The sequence below is a fragment of the Uranotaenia lowii genome, chromosome 2 (assembly GCF_029784155.1).
Source record: "Uranotaenia lowii strain MFRU-FL chromosome 2, ASM2978415v1, whole genome shotgun sequence".
Classification (NCBI taxonomy): Eukaryota; Metazoa; Arthropoda; class Insecta; order Diptera; family Culicidae; genus Uranotaenia; species Uranotaenia lowii.
The window spans coordinates 322,242,740-322,268,722 of record NC_073692.1 but is presented as its reverse complement, the minus strand read 5'-3'; the positions used below and the strand labels follow the sequence as shown (position 1 = coordinate 322,268,722).

The window sequence follows — 25,983 nt, the reverse complement described above, 5'->3', positions numbered from 1 at the left end:
AGAAAATGAGTGGTTCCTGAAGGAATTTTAAAAGGCTTTCCATGATTTTGTCATTGATGGCATCTTTTAAAGATTTGAGAGTTCTACAACTGATTTTAATATGCTCTTTGGAATCTACTGAACTAAAATGTTTTAACACTTTTGAACATTTTCTAAATGCTTGAAATAACGTAAAGTTCTAGGTTTTTTATTAGGCAAATGTTATGATTTATTATTCCTTAGGTAAAACTGAATCATTATTTCAGTAGTTCAGGAAAATTTCTACCAATGAATCGATATGTAAGCAAAAATTTCGTAGACATCGACGTCTGTCGGTTCATCGGAATGGCTGACGATGTTTTTGTTGTTATTGTCCCCGTCGCCTTCGTTAGCCCATCGTCTTAGTCACCCTTGTCACTTTTCCGATCGACTGTAATAAAAGCAAAATCCCACACTAATCCTCGCGCCCGCCTGACGATGATGCTCTCCAAGGATGTGACACGCAAGCAACGCATTCGCATAGAACACACAACTTATCACAAACGAAGGAAAAACGCTCGTTCACCCAACAAACGCAACAGTCATCTTTTGGTAGGTGGAAGTGCGTTTGTGCGTGTGCCAGCTGTGGAGTCCAGTTGTTTGTGTGGGTGCAAAAGTTGCCTTGTTTGGCTCCTTAAGATTGTAACGCCCGAAGGTGGGGGAGCCGCGTTTGATTTTCTTTTCTTCGACAGCGATGGATTTTGTTTCTGATTGCCTCCGTCGTCGTCTTTCGGGAACACTGTGTTGTCCGCAAAATATAACCGCAAAAAAATCAACGAATTGATCTGCGTTATGTAAGACGATGATACACTGTGACGTTTCCGGTCGAATTTTTCAAGATGTTACACAATCGTCAACGGTCCTCGAACCATTGTTAAATGGAGGAAATGCCGTTTTATTTCTGGACTCAGGTGTTTTTCATTCCCAGAACACCTGCTGGTGTTTGTTCTGTTCTTTATTGTTTCTCACGAAGGTGAGCTCGCTATTAGGCGTATATTATTTGTTGAGAAAAAACCAATTTTTCGCAAATTGGATTTTAATTATTAATCTCGCTCTGGCCGTGAAACACAAGCCGAAATACATCTGCAGAAACACTCGGGGAAAGTTTGGGAATCTAATCAGCTTTTATTCGGCGATATTCTCCGGGACGTTTCCGACTTGTTTTCTTGCTTTTCTTTTCTTTTATTTGCAGGTCGGTAGCATTCGTGCCCAACTCAATCCCTAAGACCGCGACCCGTGTATTTTTTTTCTTTTCGAGGCACACACATTCACACACATCGGCCGGCATCCGAAGTTCCACATAAGCCACTCAGCAGTGAGCATAACTTTATTTCACTCTGAAACTTCCAAAAATTCCGGAACGTTATTTCATATCATTATGACATTTCCACCAAGCTACACTTGTCTCGCTAAAATTTAATTTACTTCATCTATACTGTTTGTTTGGACACTGGAAAAATCGTACTACAATGCTTCTAACACAATGCCATTCCTCGTTAAGGTGTGTTAGTGACAATTTAACCACCCCACCGGAGCTATGATATTCCTCCACTGGCTTCAGTTTTACTATTCAAATTCATTGCGAATTGTTTCACACTCTAATTACATAACTGTGCAAACATTGAATGCCTTTCTCTTCCAATAGTAGAATCTTCACTCTGCACTCGTCTATGCGCTAAACCCTCCGCCCAAAAACCCCGTAAAGACACCACTAAAATCCTACAGATATCCGCAGCAAGGAATGTAATTCACACCAGAACAGAGCAAAAAACTGCACCCTCAACCCCATTCCACTGAGCAAATAGGCAACCTCAATGAAAAATCCCCACTAAGTATTACCACACTCGGAACGACGCGTTGCGACCGACACGAAGGCTGACGTCCTTTTGAGTGAGCCGATCCGTGTTGCATACTTCGAGGGACCAAACTCCACCCGACCCATAAATGCCAGCCGGAAAATTCTCACCCTCTCTCTCTCTCGTTTTGACATTCTCGTGCGTGCGTGGCAATCGAAGCATTTTTCCGAACAATTTTCCCTTCGACGAGTCCTCCAACGAACCAAAAACACACAACCTTCTAAGGTGTTAGTGGAATCCTCCGACAATGCTCAAAGTGCTGAATGAGGAAAAGTCATTTCCGCGAGCGAGCTCCTGTTTGCTGAATGTGGAGAAATGTTGGGGAGGAGCGGGCTATATGCGCCTATTAAGCAGAACACTGATTTAATCAAATATTACATCGAATTTGTGTACAAAAACTATATACACGTGTGAAGGCATCTGTTTTCTATACATTGGAGTAATTTTTATGTTAAAATTTTCTTCTGTTACCAAGAAAACGATTTTATTATAAATGTTGTCTAAAACGCCGAACCTCAAACCGTGCGGGCTAAATGCGCCTATTTATGTTTTGAATAAAATTTCTGTTTTTTGGGCAATATATCCGTATAATTTCATTGAAACTGCAAGAAAGTAATAATTTCCGTACGACAAAGTAGAAGTTTTATGAAAATCTATGTATATTATAATTTTATGGAATAAAACAAAAGTTAGGGTTGCCATACTATGAAGGCAGTTCATCCATGAGAAACACTTTATCAAATCTGTTTTAAGATCTTCAATTCTCTCTTTAGATGTTATTCAGAGCTTAGATTTAAAGGTTCAATGATAAAAATCACTTATTTATTCTATTTAACCTGTTATTTTAGGATGGAGGCATTTTAAAAACATGATGAGGGCATACAAAAACACTCTATTATTCCACTATATAATCATTATTTAACCTCCTCAAAAGCTGAAATATGTTTAATTTCTTAAGTTCATTTGAGTAAGAAACAAAAACCATCCTAGTTTTTGTTTAAAGCTTCTTTACGTATAATTTTTAAAAGTCGAAATATTACATCAAAATGTATCAAAACCTTTTATGATTTTTTAAATTTTTATGAGTTTGTAAATTCATAAAATTCTTTCATGCCTTATGTTCTAAGCGTATCACCCTCAAAATGCATTGGTCAGATAAGCTGTCAAGTCAGCCATTTCATCAAACAGCCGTAGGGTCATTTAACCCGATAGGCCCATTTAGGAAACCTTTCCCCTTCTCTTTTCTACCGAGATCCAGGACATGCGCACTCCAGTCAAGGATAACAACCCCCACAACAGCAGCAGACGTGCGGCGAGCGAGAATTAGCCGACTTTTTTTTTTTGGTCCGTGACGTCACCGAACGAACTATCAGCCTAGGACGTTTCTCGTACAATCGTCGTTGCTGGATCGTGTCATTTGTTTGTCATCGTCAGTTGTCAGTCGAGTTTCGACAACAACAAGAAGAAAAAGAAGCACACAAGTCGCGAAAAATAGATATATTTTTACATTAACCACCACCCCGTGGTCCGACCGCTGCTGGCCGAACACCAACAAGTCCGAGAGGGTATCAATATTTGATTCATTTCGCGTGTTGTGTTGCGAAATGCAAACAGGGTTTGGGATGGGTGTTTTGTACATCCGAATGGGAGATGAGGTTTACAATTGAACGAAGTATCACGGACAGCGATGTATTGAAGAAATAAAATATTTAAGATGAAATTCAACTTTACAAAAAAGTTAACACTATTGGATACAGCAAGTGCATCTTTTCTTATACTTTCATAGCATTGGTTAAAGCTATAGCGTTGGCGGACAAAATGCTGGGAAAAAGTTAAGTGACGTTCATATGGCGTACGACCATGAGGAAAAAAAATTGTTTGGCTTGATTTTTCTCTCATAACCTACTGAATTTGTCTTTTGTTGATATTCGCTTATGTATATTAAGAGTTGATTTTCCTATATGATTTATTTTCCTTTTCGTCTGAAGGTGACCTGGAATCGAACTCATGACATCTATGGCTCGGGCATTTTTCAGTGACTCTGTTTGTGAACGTATCAGGTCCGCGTTAAATCTTTGATAAAAAGCCCTATTTGAATCAAATTTCGAGCAAACGGTGTCCTAAATTTGCATTCATTCAGTATCAAACAATGCTAATGCGCTATGGCATATGCCAAATTAAGTGCTTACATAGTGCTTAAAAGCATCAAAGCAAGCTTGTGTGATGCCAATTTAATACTTAGCAAATGTAGCATTTGTTATTCTGATTTAGAGCTATGATGCATTGTGCAAAGCTGATAAAATGCTAGTTGCATTTTGAAAGAGTGGTCTAATTCCAATATTACGCAGCATAGCACTCAAAGGGATGTTGTAATGCAAAATCGCACTTGATGTGCTGATAAAGTGTAATTTAGCATTTTAATGCTAATATAAAGCTAAAAAAAATGCCTATGGTTATTTGGGAACATATTATCGCGCACTAAGTTTTTTTCGGAAGTCCGGACTTCCGACAAAGAACAGTGAAGTACTAGATTGTCGGAAGTGCTTTGTTGCCAGTTCACCAGCGAGTTTTCTAAAAATTTCATTTAAATGGACAATACATAATCAGCATATGCAAAATTTGGTGACAATCTTTCATGTGATTATTCTTGTTTGGAAGCTATTTCGAAAACTACTTGAAGTTGTCACCAAATTTTGCACATATAAGTTCACATTCAACTTATTTTGCTGAAATTTGCTGGAGTTTACGCAAACCAAAGTCAGTCTAAGAAGAAAGTAATGCATTTTCTCGAGGTCTTATTGTTTGATCTTGTGGAGATATGATGAAGAATGTACAGAATAAAATTTAAAAAAAAAACAAATATGTGACAACACTGTTTTACAAGCTTTAAAGCATGGGCGGCCAAATCATGGCCCACGGGCCACATTTGGCCCGCTGCTATTTTTTATGGTCCGCGAAGCTCTTTTTGAAATTACCATATTCTAAGAATTAAATGTTTTTTTTTTTGGTTTATATCATACTAGCTGATCCCATACGAACTCCGTTTCGCTTTCAATTTTGAGTATGTCATGAACAGTTTGTATGGAAGTCAATTGCCAAGCAGTTTCCAGGTGCACTTCCAAATTCATTGTTAAGTAATAATTGCAAAAAAAAATGGACGATCACTTTTTCTGTCTGCTACTAAATTTGACATCAGAAATCAATTGACCGTGCCCCGTGTATAAATTTCGACTCGATCCTTGCATGCTTTCGGTGGCCTCTTATACATTTTTTAATATCTGAAATCGGTTGCCCTTCCCTAAAAACTCTCGTGTGCAAATTTTCAAAACAATACTTTGCATAATAACGCCAATATTGCTAAAAAAAAGTGAGAAAGTAATTAATATGGACGACCCCTTTCGTCAACTCCTAGCAAAACATTTGACATCTGAAATCAATACCCGTCCCTGAAAACTACCGTGTATAAATATTCATCCCAATCCGATGTATGATAACGACGATATTGCAAAAATATGGCAAGTTAATATGGACGACCCCTTTTGCCGGCCCCTTTCACTAAATTTAATACCTGAAATCGATTTTCCGTCCCTCAAAACTCTTGTGTACCAATTTTCATCTGAATCCAATGTATAATAACGATAAGATCGCATTAACAGTGAATCGTTGATATGGACGACCCCTTTTGTCGACCCCTGACTTTAATTTTAATAAGTGAAATCAATTGTTTGTCATTTATAACTCCTAAGTGCAAATTTTCATCCCAATCCAATGTATAATAAAGTCAATATCACTAAGATATTGAAAATTTAATATGGAAGACCCCTTTTGCCGGCCCCTTACACTGAATTTGATACCTCAAATTGACTGCACTTTACTCCAAACTATCATGTACCAATTTTCATCTTAGTACGATGAATAACATCGTAAATATCGCAAAAACAGCGAACAGTTAATATGGACGGCCCCTTTGGCTGACCCCTTACACAAAATTTGATACCTAGAATCAATTTTTATAACCCTCAAAACACCTGCGTACACTCGGAGTATTCGAGCGACGAGTGTTAAGAACCATCTTTGGCGGCGTACAGGAGAACGGAGTGTGGAGGCGAAGGATGAACCACGAGCTCGCGCGACTCTACGGCGAACCCAGTATCCAGAAGGTGGTGAAGGCTGGCCGGATACGCTGGGCGGGACATGTTGCGAGAATGCCGGACGACTGTCCTGCAAAACAGGTGTTCGCTACGAATCCGGTAGGAACAAGACGAGCGGGGGCGCAACGAGCGAGGTGGTTAGACCAAGTGGAGCGTGATCTGGCGAACGTGGGGTGCCCGAGAAATTGGAGAACGGTTGCTATGAACCGAGTGAATTTTAGGAATTATGTTCGTCAAGTTATGTCGTGAGACGGAATACTATGTAAACCCTCAAAACACTAATGTGCAAATTTTCAACACAATCCGACGAAAAGTAACATCAATATCGCGAAAACAATATTTGTCTTGTATGGAAGACCCCCTTCAGAAGGGGTCATCGGAAAATCTAAAAACATTTTTCATGATTCCTGGTCCTAATGAGCATCCATGCCAAAATTTAGACCTAGCTCTTAAGACGGCTGAGTCTATAGAGGACAAACAAACAAACAAACAAACAAACAAACAAACAAACAAACAAACAAACAAACAAACAAACATAAAGAAACTGCTTTTTATATACATATATAGATGAAGAAAAATGTAGGGGAGGAGCGGGCTATATGCGCCTATTAAGCAGAACACTGATTAAATCAAATATCACATCGAATATGTGTACAAAAACTATGTCAACGTGTGCAGGCATCTGTTTTCTATACATTGGAGTAATTTTTATGTTGAAATTTTCTTCTGTATCCAAGAAAATGATTTTATTAAAAGTGTTATTTAAATTTCCGAACCTCAAACCGTGCGGGCTAAATGCGCCTATTTATGTTTTGAGCCAAATTTCTGTTTTTTGGGCAATATTTCCGTATAATTTCATTCAAACTACTAGAAAGTAATAATTTTCGTACGACAAAGCTGAAGTTTTATAAAAATCTATGTATATTATAATTTTATGGAATAAAACAAAAGTTAGGGCTGCCATACTATGGAGGCAGTTCATCCATGAGAAAAACTTTATCAAATCTGTTTTTAGACCTTCAATTCTCTCTTAAGATGTTGATCAGAGCTTAGATTTGAAGTTTCAATAATAAAAATCATTTATTTATTCTATTTATCTTGTTATTTTACGATGGAGGCATTTTACAAACATGATGGGGGCATACAAAAACACTCTCTTACTCCACTATATAATCATTATTAAACCTCCACAAAAGCTGAAATATGTTTAATTTCTTAAGTTCATTTGAGTAAGAAACAAAAACCATCCTAGTTTTTGTTTTAAGCTTCTTTACGTATAATTTTTAAAAGTCGAAATATTACATTTTAAATGACTCAAAACCTTGTATGATTTTTTAAATTTTTATGAGTTTGTAAATTCATAAAATTCTTTCTTGCCTTATGTTCTAAGCGTATCACCCTCAAAATGCATTGGTCAGATAAGCTGTCTAGTCAGCCATTTCATCAAACAGCCTTAGGGTCATTTAACCCGATAGGCTCATTTAGGAAACCTTTCCCCTACCTCAATCTTCATCAACTTCATTCGAAATTAAAGTCGGACTCTTCGATTTGATCATTCAAAAAAGCCTTTGAGTATTTGATATTGAAGATTTAAACTCATTTTACAACTTCGTTGCACACTGTGGCACGATTCGACTTATGCTTAAAAATATAATAGATTCAAATTGGTTTTAATCTCTTTTTTTTTTAACTCCGTAAAGTTTTCCGTTTTTTGCAGGATTGAGAGAACTGCCAAAAAAAAAAGAACTGTAACTTTTTTTTCTCAGATGACAAATCTAAACGTGGTCTTCTGAAAAGTTGTTCATTGAATTAAAACAAATATTTGAAAACAAAATCCACAGTTGTTTGAGCGTTATCAGCTTTCGAGCGGACTCTTCCTTCAATTTTAAGGAGTTTGGAGGGCCTCAGGAAAACAGATCTTATCACACTTTAAAGATTATACTTTAAAAGTTTCTTCAACTATTCGTGAAGAAAATATTGCTTTAAAAACATCGAATCTCCATCAACATATTACAACATTTGCTTATTATTCAAAAACTCAACTCTGGTACGTAACTATTTAAAAATACTTTTTTTGCTTAACTTCAAAGGTATAATTATGAAAATTAAACCAAATTTAAATCGCTTAGTACCAGTGCTCAAAACTGTTGACATTCTTGGATGAAAGTGAAATCATTTTCCTTTCAATGTCTACGTTTCACGTTTCCATCATTGCGCCCAATCAGTCAAAAAAGCAATCTGTGACTGACTGTCGAAAAAACGTCACTTCAATTTCTTACTTGTGAATGTGAACTTTTGAAAAACTCAGTCCTATAAATTCGGAGATCATGATAGAATTGAAATTGCAAACAACGCATGGTTTTTTTAAAAATTTTAACGCCTGGGCGTTTTTATCCTCTACAAACATAGCATAACGGGGATCTCCGTTGTTTTTCTTCCAGGTCATAGTCTATTAAAAATTGTTAAGGTGACCAATTAAAATCATCGTTTTTAGAAGCATTTTATCATTCAGACACGCCTAACCGTGCTAAGAAAGGGTAGTCACGTTAAATTGATTTGGCAAGCGTCCATACGGCATTGATAAGAGTCCGTAAGAGACAATTTTTAGTTGTCTGGTAGTATAGAAAGTACATCCAATCATAAAAAATCCAATTTACATGACTGATAATTTGTTGACTGTTACGACTTCAGGGATTGAATGACTGTGGAGTGAATGACGAAAGAAAAAAAAAATGTATTCACTGTCATTATGAAGTTCGTCTATGCTAATATGATTTTATTTCATTGTCTTTCGAAACACGTGGGGAGGAAATTTATTTTCTCTCATTCATGCCCTACTACGGTCAACGAATATGATTTCTTCGAGCTCTGCTTAGTACTGGTAGCGTGTTCTTAAAAATTTAATAGTATTTATAGTTGGGTAACATTTGTCAAGATTTCAACAAGAACCGGGTTGGTTTTAGTAAATCTCTCAGAAGGACGACTTATTTGAATATCTGTATTTTTTCAAAGGAAATTAGTTTGTTTTGCAATGATTATAAATAACCAAATGCATTTTCATCCTGTTTATGGATGACTTTCTCGATGCACATATCAAATTAAAATCAGATATTATGAAAAAATCAATTTATATTTTTTTTCTGAGTGCAAAAAAGGGGAAATTTTGAGGTACAACTCGAAAAAGTTCAGGAGGTCCGTGCTTATAAGTATTTTCAGTAATTAATCTTTTCAATGCCGAGATCTCATCAACGGGGGTAAAACATCTCCCATGAGAATCCAAAACAGCAAACGAGGTATTCTACTCTACACTCAAAAATATAAATTCAGAACAAAATTATGCTAATAGAGTTAAGTTTATCAAGAGTAACAATCTAGACTAAAAACTAATGCCAAAAGCTCAAAAATCAATCCCAAATCCAAAATTCTGCAATATTTTTTTTTTTAATGTTCTCACTTGTTCGTCGAAAATAAGCCTACCCCTTTTCTGAAACCAATTTCATTGGTTTCGTAGGTGATTCAATAATTCCCATAACCAAAATTGTGTTTCTATATTCGTATTCCGGATTCTATATCCAGTTTAGGTTTCTTGATTTTTAGTTTAATCAATCACAATAAAATAAAATGTTTTTTTTTTTTGAAATCCTGGTTCAAATGTGGTTTTACATTTCATATCAAATTTAAACCATGTTTTTCGAGATCATATGCATTTTTTACATTTTGATTATACTTTTTCCGAATATGAAAGAGCGAAATTTTGTTTTATATTCAAATTCGACGTTCTTAAATCTAATTCTTATACAAAATTCAAAAATTTAAAGTTTCGAAATGGCAATTCAAAATTGGAAAGTCTCTTTTTAAATTGATATTTTAATTTTGATTTACAATACAGATTAAAAATAAATAATTCAAATAGTGAATTTAGGTTAAACCTGATGAACAGAATTTAAATAATAGATTCATGAAACTTGGCTCATTAAATTCTGATTTGGAATAAGATTCGGAAATCGATTTTTTTGTACATTTCAGAAATCTTATGGAAATTCGGATACAGATTAAAAGCACAATTTTGGAATTCAGGTTCAGAATTCAAATTCAGAATATCCAGAAAAAAAAGAAATTTTACAATCAACATACATTGTTGAGGAATTCAAGAGATTTTTTTTTCGATTATAGTCGATGTACCATCTTTATGGCATTCGCGACTTTATCAACTTTGCAGTTGGCGGATCGTTTTTGAAAAACTTATCCGGTACAACTGTGTTCGATGTTTACTCTTGGGCTCGAACTTGCGGACATCGGCTCAGGAGACAACAGACTTGCAAACTGAGCTATATCACAAGCCCTATTCAAGAGATTAACCAAATTGCAAACCAAATACGATACATCTCGTTTTTTCGCTTGCCAACAGTGTGCTACACTTCGAAGTATAATTCGAATAGACTCATTTTGAGTGTTGAACTTTGCTCGACAAAATAACTTAAAAATACTAAATTAGTTAAATTTACTCTCGGGGTTTCTCATGATTTCTCGTGATAGATTTCTTCGCAGTCCTTAATGTGTTAAGATTGCTCGTAATTTCAATTTCCAGATTACAATTTTTTAAACAAAATTATATTGTAAATATAATTCTTTTATATGCACATAATTTTATTTTTTTCCCCGTATATTATGCAACAATATTAACACATTAAGAATACAAAAATTCAGCATTTTCTGCTTATTTAATATAGATATTTGAGTAACAAGAAGTGTTGTGTCAAATTTTGTCCAATGAAGTTTCATTATAAGATTCATAACGTTTGAATAATGTCTTTTAATGGGGCAAACTAGCGGCAAACGAAAAAACGAGATATCTAGTGTTTGGTCCGCAATGTGTTAATATTTTCATTTAAAGGCAAATTTCATACTAAAATCATTAATTTGTTTCAAGTTTGCATCAAGACATTTTGATCAAAAAATCTTATGATTTTATCTCCTTTTTTTGAAAATTTGGTTTATTTTCATCAAAGATTAAAATGTTTGAATTTGCAAAATAATTTGGAAGATTGGGTTTGTTTGATTTGAGTATGGAATAAGAATTTTTGGAATTTCGATTATAGTCGTTTTAACATCTTTATGTCATTCGCGATTTATACCAACGATGCAGTTGGTAAGTTTTTGTTAAGAAAAGGAAGACTCTTCTTAGCAAGCATATTTTTTGCCCAAATTAACTTAGTTGGATCTTTCAGACTCTTTAACAAATTAACCATCAATGTAAGCGATTTTAGCTCACCTTTTGGGTTTATTGAATAATGATTGAATACGAAACCTTTTAATGTCAAAGTACTTAAAAATGAATAATCACGTGGTTACAAACATAAATTGTTTTATTTTTTTTGTTTTTGTATTTTTTTTTGTTTTTTATTTTATTTGAATTGTATTTTTTTTTTTGTATTTTTTTATTTTTGGGCGAAAAATCACCAAACCCCCCTCCTCCCCCTCCCCCATGAGACAGTTCTTCCTACGACCCTGGATACCAGTTTCGGCAAATGATACGAACTGCAAATGGCCCAGATTAGAATGGCTGATCCTATTTTTTTTTGTTTTAAAAGGAACAATGTTCGAATTTTAAATAGAAATATCAAATGAAGTTAAAAAGAATGAAAGCAAATAGAAAAAGAATCGGTTTTAAAATTTCTTTTAAAATTCAATCTTTGTTCTTTCCAAAACAAACAAAGTCTGAATATGATTCAGATTAATCGTCAGTTTACGAAGGATTGAGAAAACTGAATACGGTTTCAATACATTTAGATGTGCAGAAGACATTTTATCTAAACTAAAGATGACTTCCTTCCTTCCCGGGTATTCTTTACAAGTTGAAGTTCTAGTATAAGCAGATTTTGTTACTAGGATATGTGTTCATAATGTTGAAGGTCTAGTAATCCTTATTTTGCCATTCCGTTTGATTTAGACTGTTCGGAAAAAATTACTTAAAAATTTGATCGATTAATAATCTGTTCAGTTTTGTCAAAATTCTCAGCATTTTTGTTAACAAAAAATTCCTTTTTGAAAACGTAAGAAAAAGGTTGAAGTTGTAGTTTGATTTTTTTGTTTTTAAACCATAATTGTTTCACATGCTTTTGGTTATAAGAACTACGTAAGTTTTTTTAGAAAATAGCTGACTAAAATGACAAACTCATTTTTAAGGCACATGAAGCACACTTACTCTAATTCATGTTTAAACTTTGTTGTATTTTATGTTTTTATTCTTTTCAATAATCTTGTTATGTTAGAAAAACTTTCTACACATATTCAAAGGAAAGCAACAAGATTCACAGGCCAAAAGAAGCAGTCGATAATAATCACCATATCTGAACAGACATGGACTGGAGAAAATTCAAAACCAAACCGACTCTGTTGGGGATGCTTTACATTTATCTAACTTCATTACCACCCACACATTACCTGGCATGAAGTCACTTTGAATGGATGGCATTTGCAGAAGGACACTCTATAACAGGGGATTCCTTCCTCGATTCTATCGTTTTCTTCCTTCTTCGTCCTTTCTCAGTTTGTAGGGAATCCTTGGGTTTGAAAAAATCAGCGTTTTGCTTTTTTTCTCTCAACGTTGATGAATCATTCAAGTTGAAAAGTAAAGAATAATTTGTTTATTGTTCCAACACGTGAGACTTTATTTTATTAAAACCTAGCTTTAACAATGATATTGGACCGACATACCTACTTGATTTGTCTAGGAACTTTTGTTTTCCAACAGCTGAAGTTAATATTCGAGTGAGCTGTTCCACAAACGGTGAATCTTTATTATAAAATCATCCCGGGTATGCAAATATGTACGTACTTGAACCAATATCCTTCTGATTGGTTTTTCTTTTCGCTGGTAAAAACACGATTTCGTTAGACAACAACAACAGAAGCAGAGAAAGCGCCACTCGATCCCCGACCCGTCAGTATCCGGAGAGCACGATACGAGGATATCGTTTCGATATATCGAGCACACAGAATGATGATCATTTGATGGTATATTCTTCTGCGACTTCCACTTGGAACGGCTCATGGAAGCCAATGGAAAAGTGAGCGCCACAAAACACAACTGGTTCTCTGCTGAATGGGAAAGTACCTTCCCTGCCTATGCACAGGAAAATCTGTCTGTCATCGAAGATGCTTCTCCACCATCACCAAACAGCAGTTCCAACGTAAGCAGCAAGTTTGTTTTCTTTCTTTGCCTCTCTTTACCAGTCAAACAGCATCAGCATCGGCATCGATACTGAAAACATCTTGATTATTATCGATTTCCTGATTACCTACTTTTCATGTGCGGAGACTTGTTTACCGCACTCTTGAATGTTGGCTACACGTTGTCGTTCGGTGTATTAGTTATGTTTGATGATTTTTATGGGAAAGCAGCAAAAACAGCTTCTTGAAGATGTAAAAAGTTCTGTGGCATAAGGTTTATTCAAAATATTTAGAAAAAACAGTTTTAAAAAAATATAACTTTCAGGTTGCATTTTCTAATCATAATCGGTTTTAAGTGAATATTCTGAGTATTTTTTAAATTACCAATTGAATTTTGCGAGAAAACCCTAAAAAGCTGAAGGAAATCTTAAATTAGTTACTATTTATGACATTTCAAAAAACTTTTTCGAAGATGATAAAAAAAATTCATCCAATAAATGCTATTTTAGAAATAATAATTTGAAAAATGCATATCTTCTATGGTTTGGATGATAAACCGATCATATTTGTACTAAAATCTCTCCAACAAACCTCCATTGCCATTTAACGTTACTATTCCTGTTTACCAATTCTAAGTCCTCATTCATAAATGATAGCAATCCAAAACTAGAAAAAATGTACACGAACATTGTACAACTACTCTGGCGAAAAATCGACACAAAAAAGGAGCTCTTGAGCGAAACTGAACAAAGCAAAGTTTTTAGCAACTCGCATCCGGTTTCTAGCAGGAAGCAACGAACAAAAAATAATATTTTCCACTCCGAAAACTACACCCACTGTGGGGTAGTAAAGGTTAAAGTCGAATGCTGTTTCGATCTAATTTCAAATTTGCATAAATAAAATCACCTCATCCTAGAGCCTTTCAAATGGCTAATGCATATTGAACCTTTTAAAAAAAATATCAGTTTTTTAAACACTCCCAAGCTAAAAGTGTATCGTACCCCAAATTACCCTCACCAAGTTTCATGCTTTACCCGGGTGCAAGTTTCCGATTATAAAGAAAGTTGTAATTGCGTTTGTTGCTGTTCCTCGATTCTGTCAGCTGTCAGAAATGAGGGTGCATCATGAAAAAGATGATTTTTAAAGTGCTGCTGAAATGTTGCGCTGCATGAGACGCCGAACAGAACATGCAATTGGATCTGTTTGTAAGCGATTAAATGCATAGAATAGAATTGGTATCAAAGTTTTTCTTGCCAAAGGTTTTGGTTTTGATTACGATGGTTTCACGATTGGAAAATTCAATTTATTAATGATCAATCACAACATATGATTTGTGAAAATTCCACCTTTAATCAGCATAACAAGCGTTAGACTTTTCTCATGTCCATTTTATATCATTACTGTGGACTTTTCCTTCCATGTACGAATGAAAACATTTCTGACCTAAGCCTAAGTAGGTAATCCTGTACTTGTTCTCGACAACATGTATGAATTTAATAATAATTTGATAATTTAAGAATTTGTCATCGTTCTGGTATTTTGTACTTGTTAATTATTATCAAACTCAGTGATCATAAGAATTAATCAGAAGGGCACATATATCCCTTGTGAACGATACATTATATATTTTAACTTAAAAAATAATTTTAATTGTCTTCTACCAGTACTTGTGTTGTTAAAACGTTGATTCAAAATTATAAAAAAAAAAACGCTAAAAAGCACCATGGATCATTTTTGAATTTCTCAAACCCTGGGGTCCAAAAAGCTTCGTACATGAGTGATTTTAAACTTTAAGGTATGTATAGGAAAATGGAATATTTTGTTCTGAAAAATGAACATTTATTTTATTTCTTCTGTGGAATCAAGCCTACAAATGGTTTCTTTGCCAATTTGTAAATTCTCTGAAGGAAATTTACCGCTGGAAAACTTTGTTCAAGATTGTAACTTCGTATCTGATCAGACAGGAAAGTTATTAGCTGGCTGTTGAAAATGGGTGTTTGTATGTCTTTTGGCATTCAAAATAATCAATTCAACTAAAATCACTGCTGGTCTCTAGCGAGATATGGCATGACTAATTTTCAAGCAATACCTCGCTAGACACCCGTAAGTGATTTCAGTGGAATTGATTTTTTTTTCAATGTTAGAAGGCAAACACATACCCATATTCAACAGTTAATAATTTTTTTTCCTAAGGGCACCTGTATCCGTGGTCCAAACAGCCGGTTTACACCCTAATTCCGACCCGAGCAACCACACTGGTTATTCATTATACCAGTTTCAATTCAACTTTTTTTAGAGCTGGTATAAGGATTGATCCAAAACTGATGAGATTTGGATCCAATTTGACGCAGTTATAAAACGTTTGACAGTTAATGGAACACGAGTGCAGTTGCCAGTTTTTTTCATTGCATCGGATCTAATTTCTTTGGTTCAATTCTTGTATAAATTAGACCCAAGAATAGACCACGAGTACAGGTGCTCTAATAAGATACGAAGTTACTGTCTTCGTCACAGTTGTGCAGCGGAAAATTACTTTTCAAATCATTTATAAAAGAGCACAAAAACTTTTTGAAAACTCGGTTCCACAGAAAAAATAAAAATAATGAGCATTTTTCATAACAAAATATTTAACTTTCTCATACAAACATAAATGCCCAAATTTACTCATGAAACTTTACTTAAAAACTCTGCAAAAAATCATGGATGAGTTTTAAACCAAAACGAAGCCATTAAGACCTCAGGGTTTGAGAAATTCAAAAATAACCCCAAATCGAATCAGTCTGATGCACATACGACAACTAAACAAAAAATGTATTCGAACACATTTCCGCACTTTTTGTAAATACTCATAACTCATATAACAAATCGAATCACCATACCATACAACTATTATCTTTGGAATCTTGACTACCAGGTTGTACCGAAAAAATACAAGAATAGCTCAAAATACCCTCCTTAGGCCTCCATACATTTTTCAGTAAGAGGAACATTTATACGATGATGCTCGTTACTAAAATTCTTAACAAGGTTTTCTTCACCAACGCCCAAATTTTGACAACTGAGTCAGCAAAAGAATTCTACAGCAAAAAATTTTTTTTTATAGATTTTCCATGTGAAAGACCGAACTTGTGTCCCTACAAGGATTCCTGTTTTTTGAGTGTAACTTCAAGACCAATAGGTACTTCTTACCACTCAACACTGGATCCTCCGTGACCTACTGAAGCCGCGCACAACTGAACATTAAGGTTCAGGGATTCACAGCTCCAGCAGGTTTGGAGCTACACTAATTCTGCAAAAACGATCATAGTCATTTGCGAAAAGCAGTTTTTTTCTCATTTGGGGCTTTAGGATTAAGAATACTCAGCTGTAAAACTCACAGTTCTATACCTTAAGGTAAAGTAGTCCATGTTGTAGGAGAATCTCAGAGCTTTACGATGTGGTACCGGAGATGACCTAAAAATGGCACATATGAGGTTTTGAACATGGGAAACCAACATTTTTAGTCAGCGGGCCGAATTTTGGGAAAAGAGATTTGTCTACGGGCATATAACATTTTCAGCATTTTTTTTTTCATTTCGTTTTTTTTTATAAATATTTTTTAAACATATTTATTTCTTTAAAATTATAAAGGAGGAGTAGGCGATGACTGATTGACATCGCACGTGTTTTTTTCGCTACGCTGATAACTCCAATAATTTTCGTTTTTTATTTGAGTGAATCCTCATAAATTGAATCTAAGTGGTATCAATATGTGGATGGATGTTTACTAAAGAGATGGCTACCAAATAAGTTCTCCAAACTTAAGGAAAGTGGCTCACAGATAGTTTTAAAGTTTGCCTCATGGAGTTGAAAGAACCTGTTTTGTTTTTCGTGCCGGTTCTTGGATTTCATTTTTCACTCAATGGGCCTGAAAGTGATTTTTCAAACATGTGAACATGGTTATTTGGTTATGTTAAATCCCACGATTTCAATGATAAGTTGAACTGCTAAAAATGTAAAAACAACGGTGATAATCGTCAATTCGACTCCAAAGGTTTTTGGACGGGGTAAATGCACCTGCGGGGGAAACAATTGAGTTGCTTTGATTGAAAAATGAGAGAAGAGCGTACCGCAACGGAGGACAAATCGTGTATATTACGTCATATTCAACACTCCTGGACGACGAGGGAAATTTAGTGAGATTGTTTCATGTTTCATTCATTATATTATTCAACAATCCTATCTGCCAAGTAGGATTTCCTCAATTGCATCCTTCTGACTCCTATCTGAAACAGCTTTATGGGTCGTATGAGTTCTCTGCATTTACAGAGTTATTTTACTGTTTCAGATTTTCCCTATCATGATTGCATTGACTTTTCACGGTGTGCATTATTATACCACACTAATTTTCAAAATCAACATTTGAAATGAGAATTGATCCCAGATTCTCATTTTGGCATCTTATGCTAGTTTAGATTATTAATTTACAATGTGTATTAGCCAATGCAAGATGTGTGTAGTCACCCCATGCTATGCTATGCTATGCTATATTCATTTCTTTAAAATTATAAAAAACCCATTAATAGGGGAGATGGGGGCGTAATGGCCACCTTAAGGAAAACGGTTATTTAACCATAGAAAATAGCTATAATATGGAGGTTACATTATTGTTTCGTGTTTAGACACTTGAAAAGCCTATTCTCTAAGACCAAGCCCACCAATGGTTGCTAAATCTCGATTCGAGTTCATTCAGCAACATATTTATCAACCCATCATCGCACCAACAGTTGCTAACTTGATTCGAGACATAGCATTCGAGCAGTAGGTTGTTACAGGATGCGTTTATGTAGCAACCCGGTAGCAACGCAGCTGGTCGTCGCTATCAGAAAATAAACAAACACAAATACCAACCTGGATCGCAACAATGGGTGCGAAAATCAGTAAGTAGATAAAAACGCAACCAATCAAACCATCTAAAATACCGACCGAAATAGCAACTTGCGGTGGGCTTGGTCTAACGGGCTGAAACGTGAAAAACTAGATGAAAACGTTAAAATATGCATTTTAAAAAATTTTGCCAAAAGCTGATAACCAGCCACTGTGGAGGCATAATGAGAACCCCCCCTGAGGCAGTATGAGAACCATTAATCAGAGCAAGATGTGCGTTTTCTGCTGGGGAATCTAACAGCGAATTCAATTCGATGAAGTCAGGTGAGTCGTAGATTCATCAAACAAAGCAATAACAAAATAATCTAGGTCTGTTTGTAGAATACAAACAATTCACGCACGCTCATACATTATGTGCTTTGTTCGGAGGATGATGCTACTAGCCGTATAATGTAACAATAAAAAAATCGATCATGAATTGTAAATGGAAAAAAAATCACCTCGAACAGAAATCTAACGCTAGTCTTTTGATTACCTCTCCGACACCTTACCAATAGGCTAAATCGTCGGATGAAAACTAGTCAAGGTGTGACGCTATAAATCAATTTTAATTCGCTGCTAGATTCTACTGCAGAATATGCTCATTATGCCTCGATAATATGGTGCTCTATATGCCCCTAGTCAACAAATTTAAGTAAAAACGTGTTTTAAAATTGATAAAAGTGAAAAATCAAAAATTTTATGATGGTAAAAATTGAAAAACAATGTGTACATCATGTTGCAGTGCAAACATTACAGATCAAGGTTATTTTAAGATCATAAGAGCTTATTTTGTGGTGCTCAAAAATTATAATATTTTCGTAACTTGAGAACCAAGCCAGTTTTTTTAAAATATCCCTGTAAAGATGATAAGGAGATTCCTTTTTTGTGAAAAATTAATACAATAAGAAGTACGAAACAAATCCTCATGAAATTTATTTAAGAAAATACGTACTTTCGTAGAAAAGAGTAGTGCTCATTATGCCCTGGGTGCTCGTTATGCCCTCATCTCCTCTAAGTTGTAAAAATATCCTAGATTTTAAAAGGACTAGTGGTTTTTCTAATACATTATTCCAATGTATGTATAAGATATAACAAATCTTTTTTTTTTTCTAAAAAAGAATATTTTTTGCAAAATTGCGAAAATTTCTACAGATTTTGTTATTTAACAATTAATAATCTAATAACATCTTCCAGCACTCAATGAACTATATTTAGTTGTTTATATTCTGTCTTTTTCAGTCGATTTTGACATATAAGCGCAATTTAGAAACGTCATTAAGTGCCATTTTAGCTTTCAGTCGATAAAGACCAAAATAACGCGCCGAAATTCTAGTGCTTTACATCGAAAACCATCGTTCAGTTGTGAAAACTGTGCGTGTTTACCGTTAAAATTATTGTCTCAAAAAATGATGATTTGAACTATTCTCCTCGTTCTCAGAAATTCGGCACCACAATTTTTCTGTGAAAATATTTAAAAAGTAAATTTAACGCCATCACACCAAAAACATTGACGAACTTCAAGCTAGTCCACTATAAAGCCCGAAATTCTGGCCAATGGTTATGCAGAATGCTCGCGAAAGAGCAGGTTTTTGCTCATCATGTGGTCATTTAATCGACGTTGTATTCTAAATCTGGTTTGGAATGAATCGCATAAAAAATCTAGACAAAAGCTTGTTTATTTTTGGAAATCGACTGAAAATTTGTATACTTCCTGATGACGCACTCTGTACATTTTATAAAACTCTTCCAGAGAAACCTGATGACATTTTACATCAACCCTTTTAAACTCAAACCCCTCAATTCATAACATTTAAGCTGATCAAAGCTTCGCAGGCCACAAATAAGCGTTCGCGGGCCAAATGTGACCCCCGCCACCCATAGTCTAGAACTTATGTTTACGTAAAAAAGGCCCACTAGCATCGGAGGAGGAATTCGCAAATGACGTAAGCAATGTTCTAAGGTCGTGGGAGGTAAGCTCTAGCCAATTTTTATTTTTTTTTTGTTTGAGATTGCTGCCAAGTTTGCATATAATGTAACTCAGGTGCATATAATGTAACTTTAGGTGGTTCGATCTGATTAGTTAGTAAGCAGGGTAACGGGTTTGGAACATTTTTTAAAAGTACGGGACATCCCAAGCAACCAAAAGTCACATATTTACTTGAATGAAGGCATTGAAAGTTACATATTGGCTGACAAAGAGAATCAACTGCCCAATTCCCTTCAGTGAACTTTATGTACTCATTAATGAACTTGAAAGTTGCAAAAGTAACTAATATCACAGAGAACAGACATCGAGCCCCGAACAAAAATTTGTTGAAATCGTGTGTGAGAATACCCACCTAAGTTTCAAACCAAATTCGTAAGTGGACTAACATCCATAAGATGTCGCTACCAGTACACATATTTTTCCATTTTTTCGACACGCTTAGAAATTAATACTCATAGCTTATCTCAAATGAGGCCATTGCAATGTATGAGAGTAACACAACTTTTTGTGTGATAAATTTTAAGATAATCTTGATTTTTAAAAAAATGCAAATCACATTTCAATCATACTTTAATCGCTGTCATATGTCCCAGCATATGCCCCATATTGTTCAATCAATATTGGCGCTGAATTGAAAGTTGAATTCCAAGTTTTAAAGTATGTCTGTCATTAAATAGTTTTCTATAACAGAGAATGTGAACATAAATGTTATAATTGTTAATTATGGGTCGGTATTCCGGTTGATGGTATCTTGTAACTCATGTTTATAAATAACTTAAATCATTTCTACTGATTACTAACCCTGAGTTACAAGTCCTCATATATCGATCTCAGGTAACATCAACCAGAATATCGAGTCATAGTTTACAATTTTAACATTTATGTTCACATTTTCTGTTCTAGAAAACTGTTAACTGATAGTAAAATCCCAACACATACTTTAACACTTGGAATTCAACTTTCAATTCAGCGCCAAAATTGTTTGAACAATATGGGGCATCTGACAGCGTTCAATTGTGATTGAAATATGATTTGCATTTTTTTTTTAATCATGATGTTTTAAAATTTATTACACCGAAATTTGTGTTACTGTCATACATTGCACTGGCCTTCTTTGAGATAAGCGATGAGTATTAATTTCTAAGCGTGTCGAAAAAATAAAAACAAAAATAGGTGTACCGGTAGCGACATCTTATGTATGTTAGTCCACTTACGCATTTGGTTTGAAACTTAGATTGGTATTCAAACACACGTGTTGAGCTCCAGCTCGAACTCTGTTCTCTGTGCTAATATGTACGTTGTATGTGACTTGTTTTGCCCAATTCCCATTAGTGAACTATATGTGCTCATTAACGTACTTGAAGTTGCAAAAGTGATCTATACGTACGTTATACGGGACTTAAGTCACATAAAGGGCACAAAAGTGCTCAATACGGGATTTGGTAAGTCACATAAAGGGCACAAAAGTGATCAAACGGGATTCAATAAGTCACAAATAGTGTATTGATGTGCTTTCAAAATCAAATCACCTCTTCGAGTTTTAGTTTCAGTTAGAACAACATCTAGGCGTGGTCTCGTGGTAGCGTGTTCGATTCTCAACACGAAGGTCAGGGTTCGATCCCCAAGCCGGGCAAGTTTTTTTTCAATAAGTAGTTTTGTACTTGAGTGACCATTCTGATGCGATATATGTACGAAATGTAGGAAAGAAGCAATTGAGCAATTTGTCGAGTTTGAAATCCGGCACGTGGCATCATGGCGGCACCGGTACAGAACACAGTAAATAATCAAGAGTAGGTGATATGAACCGAAACCAACGGTTCAGTTGAGATAGAGAGAAATTTTTTTGCTCATTTTGCGATTTTTTGGAAGCTGAATTAAGAGGCCGTTGGAAGCTGAAGAGAAGATCATTAAGACTTGTTTTGGAATTTGAAAGTATCAACAAGAACTTAAATTTTGAGCTGCATAGAACGTACTTCATATCAATGATGGGGCTGAGTAAGCGTTATTGTACCTGTTTTATGGGACTTTTGGTTGCTTGGGATATATTGTCACCCTGTATATAAAAATGGTGAATGGGTTTTAAAACAGTTTAAAATCCCTCTCACTTTAGAGAAAAAGGGTTGCCGTACCAATTTAACTTGATACATGACACAACTTGAACGTAAACATTGACATAAAAGTTTGATTTATGAAAATGCATGCTCCTCCCAGTTTCTCTATGGGATGCCTTGACGGCTCCAATACCAAATCAATATAAAATTTGACACACTTCGAGCACTTTTCGAGTGATGATCATTTAAATTGAATAAAATGCATGTTTTTTACAACAAAAGCCTAACTATTTAAGCCAACCAACAGTCCCTGTGTTATTTTTAAACGAAAGGCTCCTATAAATTAGTAAAAAATTTAAAAAAAAACCTTTTTATGCAGGAGCAGTGATTTAATTTGAATTGATTTTTTTTGGATGCAAAAATATTCGAAATGACGACCTTATACAAAGTTGTTCAGCAGAAATATTTATTAAATTGTAAAGAAAATGTTAGGAGCCTCAATTCCGCTGAAGAATTGATGAAGAAGGATGTTGATCGACCTAAATGTTCATTTTCCGGTAAAAACCATAAAATAAAGATTTACTCACGTAAACGTTACTAAAAAGTTCTGCAAACAATCATGCTTGAAAATTGATCCGAAACGATGCTTTATGGAATTCAGGGTTGGAGAATTTCAATCATTACCCCAAATAGAATCAGTCTATTGGTGTAGTGTTTTTTTGCATTGGCTTAAATATTTTAAAACTTCTCTTTTGGGTACATGATTTGTAGTAAAATTTTGACATTTTGAATCAATTTTCAGTAGAAGCAAAAACGCCTTTTTTTAATATAAATAGCCAATAAAGTTTTCTAAAATCTTATTGAAAATTCATTCAATGTTACGCTTTTTAAAAACTGCTAAATTTATTTTCAACCATCCTGTAAACACCGGAAAAATAGCGTATCGACTATAGTTGATTGGCTCCAGTGATAAGTGCCTGGAAAGCTGTTTGTTCCTATTAGAGTCCATCGAATAAATAAATACGGCACGTAACTTCAGCTCTAATCGATAAATGAAATTGATTGACACATTAGACCGGGTAGATCCTACATAGCATTAGAAGATGTGCTGTTTGTTTCTCTTGATTGCGAGAATGTATGTGCGCTAAGCGAACATTTAGCTGTGCATTTAGTGTACGCCATCCCATCACACCCGTCGATTGGACTTATTCGATAGGACAGTTTAATGAATGTTGAGCTTTCTGTTGAATTAATACCGTTATGCTGAACGGCCTAGCTGGGAATGTCGATACCTAACATTTATCGACCGAAATGCTACTGAGCTATATACGAAAAAATATTATTGGTACACAATACCTATTTTGAAAATTAAAAACCATAATTGATGTCTAGTTTTTTAAACGGGTCGACCTTGAACTCCTATAAATTATTTTGTTAAATTATCTTCAAACTAACATATTTTTCCGCGGTGCAGTTTAGAAAAGCTAAATACAAAAAAAAAATAAAAGTTCACTTGACTCAGCAAAAAAATGATACCTACTCAATAGGAAAGAAGATTTAGGGTTAGTTCATCACAATGTGGACAACTTTTCTTTTTTCCCGTCCAGTGTTTGTCTTAAATTGTCATCTCACATTACGTTGCCTCTTTCCGTTGTCCTCTTATTGTCAGATTTCTTCTGCACCACTCGATTATATCAGCTTTATTGGAGCCATTCAAACAGAAAAATATCATCCAACAATGGAAAGGTAAAACGAAATCACTTCCCCAGTATTGTCATTTGCCAGGACTGGAGACTTTTTCCACCTTTTCACCACAATAATAGACCGAATTTCGTAGCCTCACCTGCCCAGACACTGGCCAAGAAAATCAACTAAATGGAAATAGAGGCAGCCACGAAAAATATCATCCTACTTGAATATTCGGAAGCTAATTTCTTTTTCCCTTCTTTTCTAATTGAACTTTATGTCAATTCAACCTGGAAATGGGCTCCATTTGCTAGACATAGAGGTTAGTACCATCATACTTTCAGCTGGTCTGGTCTGATCACGTGGAAAAAGAACCGAACCCGAAACCATAAAGGTTTCCCTTCTAGCCGGGGTTCTTTGGAGTATTTCCCGCTCCGAAAAAAAATTGCACATTTATTTTTGCTTTGGCTGAACTTTGTTAATTATGCAAGCGACAAAATGACCTCATTAAAACTATAGCACTGGCGGCGAAGGAAAACTTTCGGATTCAAGTTTCGAGTAACTGAAGTTTGTAACGCGCGGCGGAGCGAAATATAAGTGAGCTTTCTTCGATGAGTGTCTAACCTTGTTTAATGAACTCGCTATTCCAATTTACGAATTGAAGTTTTTACCTTTAAAACAAAATTCGTTGAGAAGATCATCAAAGATCGATTTGAGATTCCAGTTTTATTTTAACTTACCTCAATAACCGTTAGAGAAAATCTTTGGTTTGATTCTGAAAAAACAAGAAAAAAATAATAAAAATTATCATTGCAGGTATGTGTCAAGGTTGCCGAAATCACAGAAAAAACTATAATTTCACAGAATTTTGAACTAATCTGTGTCACAGAACACTGAATTTTAGGAATATTCACAGATTTCACAGAATTATAATATTTTGGATGCTTTTTTTCAAAATTCAATGTTTAATGTCAGTATAAATTTGGGATAATTTTCTTGTAATTGGAAAAATATGATGGAATTGGTAATGTTACCTGGTTTTTCTCAAGTAAAGTGTGAAAAAGACGCAATTTGACGCAGACATGACTTTTAAATGAAATCAATAGAAAAAGCATCACAGAAAACCGTCACCGAATTTTTGGATAAAATCACAGAAAGTCTAAATTTTTTTTCGTCAAAACACAGAATATTTTCCAGCAACCTTGGTATGTGTGCCGGCAATGACATTATTTTTGTATATTTTATGGTGTTTCGTAGAATATGTTGATGAATTTATTTGTCTGACTTTGGAATGGAATGAAAAAAATATATTTAGTTAATGTTTTGTATTGAAATAAATATAGCATATACGCAAAAAGTACTTAAATGCTGTGTACCTACATACAAAAACTAATCTTCTCCATGGCGACCGTTAAAATTTGTTTAAAAATTTTACATTGGTTAGTTTTCTTACCTACTTTCCAAAAGTTCGTGAAATTTGAGTTAAACAATCTAAATGTTATTCTGTGGTATTTTATTGTTCTCCAAGTTTGTAGACTTCGATTGATCACACTTTGGCATGTAAAAACACCCATCAATTTCCAAGAGGGAACTGTTGGAGAAAATTGAACACATTGCACAGAAGCTTACGATATCGTTTCCTTCATTTATTTATACGCTATGCTATTCCATGGGTAGCAGCAGTGCAGCCTATGTGCTCTCATTTTTTTCCCGAGACGGCGACGACAGCCAAAGGGTTTGCTTGCAGCCACTCCAAGCGCTGATAAATAAGAACCAGTACCCAGGACTAAGGGCCAGAAGAAGCATTCGACCACTACAAATGGGACTGGTACTTTCTGTGGCATGAACCAGATAATTTCCCATTTCCCCTTGCTGGCTCAGTATTTCATTTAGCTTTTTTTTCCGTTTCCTTTAAATTCGACCGTCATCGAAATATAAAGTTATCAACTGCTCTGTCTGCTGGTCCCAAATTAGACCATTACTGTCAGCGGAAGCTTATTATAGGGGAAAATTTATGAGTTTGTTGGTGTTTTTCGGAAGATGTCGTTCTGAATTCTTTATTCATTTTTTAAATTATATGGCAAATGATCGAGATTTGAAATGTTGTCTTCAAATATATATTCTTTAAAATAGCAAAAATGAGAATTTTCAAT

The 25,983-nt window shown here is 34.9% G+C and overlaps 1 protein-coding gene across 3 annotated transcripts in view; it reads right to left on the bottom strand.

Moving 5' to 3' along the window:
• Positions 1 to 25,983, bottom strand: part of LOC129743869 (protein Fe65 homolog) — a 383,733-nt gene that overhangs the window by 327,348 nt on the left and 30,402 nt on the right. Inside the window, exon 2 of one of the 3 annotated variants that reach the window (XM_055736090.1) lies at positions 24,571 to 24,605. The gene's annotated coding sequence lies outside the window, so the exon portion shown is untranslated. Of the gene's footprint in view, positions 1 to 1,857; positions 1,901 to 24,570; positions 24,606 to 25,983 lie in introns of those variants that run through there. The other 2 variants (XM_055736092.1, XM_055736091.1) reach the window with 2 other exon arrangements.